Here is a 5,852-nt window from a genome sequence, read left to right as displayed (position 1 = left end):
GTAGTGTGATAGTTTTGAACAAATCTTTGAAGTTGCGTTTGCAGATGTATGGCTACCTTTTCTTTCTTTCTTTTTTTTTTTCTTTTTGGTAATGTTTAATAATTATAATAGCTTCTAGCATTCAACCAAGTATTCCAACGAGTTAGTATTCGCTTTGGAGGCAAGGAAATTACTAGTGTCATTTCTTTGAAAGCTGTTAGCCTGGAAGATGTCTTCAAAGATACCTACTTCATTTTTTAAATGAACGGGATGAACTTCTTATTGCCTCAGCTACTCTATGGAGGCAATGAGCAAGGCACGTCAAATGACAGATGTTATAGTGGCGACGCTGTTATTCCCGGCGTGACTACTCCTTTTTGTTTGCACCTTAGGAAGTGAAGGCTCTGTAAAGTCTAGGTAGTTAGTATAGTTCGCCATTTCTGTTCTTTCGTTGCCGAGCTACCAGACGAGGAATCTATTTGCCACACCGTTAAACATTATCATGTCGTAGCTCCTATGATAAATAATAAATCAAACGCATGTAATTGAGCAAAGAATTTAGCGGCAAATAACGTCCTCGTGTGCTTTCTGCGAACGCCAACGAAAGAACCAAAATGGCGGGCGATTATATATTTATCAAGTCTTAGGAAATGCATAACGTCATCAGGAGCGAATCACAAGACGCACACGTTTAAATGTAGTCGACCTGCAACGTGATTAGCTGTCAGGAAATAAGAGCGACGGGACTATAGGATAGACTAATTTTATTGTTTTATCCTCTTTGATCATATATGGAGCACCATCAGAGATTATGTTTTTTGCTACATTTGCAATGTCCGGTTAAATATTCGTTGAATGTTGAAATGAACCAAAACAAAGAAGGAGTACCCTAATAATGTAGTATTAAAGATGAGCTTCAGTGGGCTGGGCAGAGAACAAGAGATATGCTTAATGATACGGTCAGGGGCGGCTTTAGGGGCGGTGCCATTGTGCCATGACACTACCAGAACCCAAGAGAAAAAAGGAGAATTCATATTTTCCGCGCAAAACCGGAGAGAAACAAGTTACGCTTGTACAGGGACATCATTTTATTTTTACTTCAATTTTTATTGTACCTGAGTTTTTTAATATACTTCACTCCCACCCCTTCTACTAATGAAGTTATAACTGTCCTCCACACAGAAACAAGGCCGCATATAGTAGGCCTAAACAATATTGAGTTAGTGAGTATAGTACGTTCCAGAACTATGTTCGGGTTTTCCAGTGACGAAAGAGCTATCAATATTGAATCATATTTTCGCACAGGTACTGTCGTCCGTTTGTCTACGTCGCATCCCGATTTCTCCCACCTGTTTCAGCTCGTCCGTCTGTAAAGGCTAGTAGCTGGGTTTTCTTAGCTCTTTTCTGAAAACACTAATTTCTGTTAGGAATTGGACGTCTACGTAATATTATACGACTGTTTGAAATAACTTAAATAAAAGGGCCTCGTTAAGAAATTAATTGTCACTTGATTTCCCCCCTTTCTACGATCCTGCGACATAACCACTTGGACGGACAGTAGATAGCATGTCTGAGTAATTTTATCTGTGCTGGTCGGGCAGAAGTGAAGATTAAATTTACAGTACGTAAGGTACTCTTTTATAGAGTAGGTACAGAATTATTTCAACATGAGTTACTAGTACGAAGGACGAAACTGGTAATTGGAATTAGATGCAATAGTCTATAGTGCGATAATATGCACATTAGAACTGAAGCCTGTATCGAAATGAACGGCCACCATTTTCAAAAACGTGTTTAAATATCCATATTATGATTATTTTTGAATTTAACTTCATTCTCTATATTGTACGCTAATGTGCTGTAGACAGTATAATATACACCGCATAATGAATACGTTCGCATGGATAACTCAGTTCGTCAGTAAAAACACTTATTGTTAATACAGTACTGTATCTTGATTAAACAAAAACCTAATGAAAATTATCAAACTCAAAATTGCGATATTTCCTAGTTTACGTAAATGGATTAACTACTTTTCTTCCCTCCTATACTTAGTAAAGTGATTTGTTTGTATTTTACGCCAATATCATCGAACTCCAGTCGTGGAAGGAGATAGCAAACGGTGTTTCCGGTTCTCAATCGTTAATCCAAAGGTACCAGATCAATATTAAAAATTTAGTAAAAATAGAATGATGTCCTTGTACTTGCAAACTCTACCGCCAATATTATCGTTGCCGCCAACCTCGTTGTAACCAGTGTTTGCAGCATGGATCTGAGCCAGGCACTACATCCCATAAGAAAGAAATATAATGGGATGTGCGCGCAATTTTCATCTCCTCCCGTCCATTTCAGCATCTATAACGTGACAGGCACAGTTTACCGCTTTCGTTTTTAAATGCTTGGGTAGCTGTATACAACCCCATTTACTATCTCACTCCCTTACCTCGCACTCTTGTCTGTTTTCCCGCTTTGCCGGAATAAGTTTCTTAGAGGGAAGGATGTAAAAATAAGATAAAATCTTTGCCGGTTTTTTAAAATACTTTATTTAAGAATGCTTTTATTTCAGTATATTTCTAACTGTAGTGCGAAACTGTAAACCTGTGAAGTGTTATCGTGTTATGTAAGTTGTGAAGAAATTAATTTAGTTATCACTTTATTAAAATCTCCGTTTTCAATATTAAATATTATATAGCTTATTGGACCACAAGCGAAATGAAGACATACGACAGGAACTAAATATGCCAAATATTATAGAAACTATCACAGAATATAGGAATAAATGGCATGAACATATATGTAGGATGGAACCAACCCGCATTCCATACCGACTACACCATTATAAACCCCAAGGGAGAAGACGAATCGGACGCCCTAGAAAACGCTGGAAAGACCAATTTTAATATTGCTATGGAGACGAAACGGGCCAATAGGCCCAAATCGTATTGTTGACGATGATGAAATATTATGAAAACTAAATTTTTGTTAAATAATTGACTTATATGGCGTTTAAATATTTACCGAAAACAGCAAAGTGCTAAAGTTAACAGATCTGACAAATTCAACTTGGATGTTTATTAGGCCTATAAAAAAATGGTTGTGTGGATGACATATGGAGAAGTGTTCTTCTGTTTCCCGTGTGTTCCGTTCCGAGGTGGACGTAACTAGTCAAAAGGAGTCTTACACATTTACTACACTTAGGACTAAGGGATAAACTAAAACGCACAAAATCAAAGGTTCGTATGACTAACGTCTTCAGTTTGTCTATGCTAGTTAAAGAGAATATTTAAATTCAATTAAACTTATAGTACAGACTCGCGATTGCAAAACACAACGAGCAAGTTGAAGAAAACAGATAATTACGTCCTAAATTTAATAATAGGCTAAATTGTAGCCTATAAAATTTTAAGCAGCAGTAGATTTAGTATTAACAAGGTACAATAAATCCGACGACTTAGAATATAGGAGCGTGTTTCATGAATTAGTTCACTTTAGTTCTGAGTTAGATAAAGACTTAAATACCTAGTTAAAAGAGCACTTAACCAAGTCAACAGCATTTAAGTGTACTTCTAAAATCATTCAAAAAGAGTTACTTGCCTGCAGAAATAAAAAAGAACTACTGATTATAGACCACACACACAGACACAGACCTAAACTGGGCTCTAACAATAGGGAAAATGCCGCTGCCCTTGTTCGGAAGCGCGCCCTTTCTTTTTATTCGATTTAAATCATTATTGTCCAGAGAATTATTACTCTGGAAAGGAAGTTCTCTTAGAATTGTCCCAATCACTTTGCTCGGCCGCGAAATATATCTTCCGTTGCTTTACGTTTTGCAATAGCACTCGCAATTTGGCGTTCTGACCTATTCACTTCTTTATCATGGTTATGCACTAACTCACTTCTAATAATGTTATTTCTTCCTACCGTATATATTTTGCATTACACTTCACTTCACCAGATTTTAAGTTCATTATCTTTATACAATTTAAAATCGTCAATAATGAGTAACTCTCTTCCTCTTTCACTATAGTCCCAACGCTGTTATTTCCGGCGTGACTCCGCCTCTTTGCTTACGTCTTAGAAAGTGAAGGCTCTATAAAGTCTAGGTATGTAGTATCGTTCGCCATTTTTGTTCTTACGTTGCCGAGCTACCATACGAGGAATCTATTTGCCACACCGTTAAACATTATCATATCGTAGCTCCTATGATAATAAATCAAACGCAATGTAATTCAGCAAATAATTGAGCGGCAAATAACGTCTTCGTGTGCTTTCTGCGAACGCCAACGAAAGAGCTAAAATGGCGGGCGATTATATTATTTATCGAGCCTTAAGAAATGAATCAGACGCACACGTTTAAATGTAGCCGACCTACAACGCGATTGGCTGCCGGAAATTAGAGCGACGGGACTATAGTAGCAAGAGTAGCAACAGGCATTCCGACCGTAGAGTACACATAACTAAAGTGACTGGAGTCTGTTCGAAAACAAATATCAGTTTCAATACGCAGCAAAAGCCTACGTCTTGAAAGAGTCAGTTCATGAAGACAAACCCTATCAAATTCAAGCAAGGCGATGTGTCGATTGTCGAGAGTGTACAAATCGGGCAAAAATATTGGACAATAAAATGAGAAGAAGTGCAATTTACAACATCCAGTGCAATTTACCTCATTCAAAATCAGTGCAGTTTACATACAGGAAGTTTGAATTCCAGTGCAATTTACCACCGCCCAAGACAACTTCCCAATAAAGCAGGGCGTCATCCAGGCTATCCTCACCGGTCGGGGGTTCTCAAGCAAGTAAGGACACCACAGCAACATCCCACAAATAAGCTTTAATTAGCTGGCATAACCGAAGCTTGTACATCTTACCTTGAAACCATATCTTTTTTATGAAATAAAGGGAAGGTCAGGGTGAAATGGAGAATATTAGTGGAATGAGTGGAATACTGAGGGAAACAGAAGATCCCCGTAAACCTCGCCCCCTGATCTCGTCCACAATGATTATCATTCTAATAAGTCCAAGCTCTAGCACTGAGCTACCGAATAGTTATTAATGCTGTAGTACCGGTATTGTGGTTACCATAATGTCTATTAGTTCACGGGTTGAAAAGCAATTCAGGATGATGGATTTTTAAGAGACAAAAGGAATTATTAGCATGACTTCCTTGGAAGAGGAAGTAAAACGAAAGTCCTATCTCGTAGATCCATTGCACACATAGAACTGACACTGTATAGGGAATTCCAGATAATTACCTATCAGTTGTTTCCCATACAATGAAGTTTCCTATCTTGCAGAAAAATGATTCTACAGGCGAATATTTTTTATGCCTGCTGAGACGGGCAAAATGTAGAGAATAAAATTATAAAATATGAGAAAATATAATAAGTTCGAAGTCTGCAAGAGGTAGCGTATATTTGGGGGTCGCAGAGCAAACAGCTCTCTATTTTTGTTTCACTCACAAATAATGTTATTTTACCTTATAAGAATTAAGAGGAAACGGAAATAAACACTAATGATTAACTTAGTTTAGACAGCATTATAAAATAAAAGGCATACTTCTGAAATATATAAGTTCCAACTTCGTTTCTCCACTTCTGCATTAATTCCTGGTAGTTCTTCAGCAGGTTTATGATCCCGTTCAATGAGAAGCACGTTAAGTGGTTCGTCCTTTTCTAACTTATAATATACGTTCCATTTACTATTATTAGTATCAGGGTTTAAGGAAGTTTCATTTGAAACTTGGCATAACAAGCGATCAATTTTTTTAGAGATTATTCCATATAAAAACTTCATTTTCATTTTAATTCGTAATTAAATAATTTAGAAATACATTATAGTTGCTATAATACGAATATGAAGTGCATTTGTTTCCTG

This window comes from Periplaneta americana, chromosome 12 (assembly GCF_040183065.1).
Source record: "Periplaneta americana isolate PAMFEO1 chromosome 12, P.americana_PAMFEO1_priV1, whole genome shotgun sequence".
NCBI lineage: Eukaryota > Metazoa > Arthropoda > Insecta > Blattodea > Blattidae > Periplaneta > Periplaneta americana.
Note: the sequence above shows the minus strand (reverse complement) of the source record.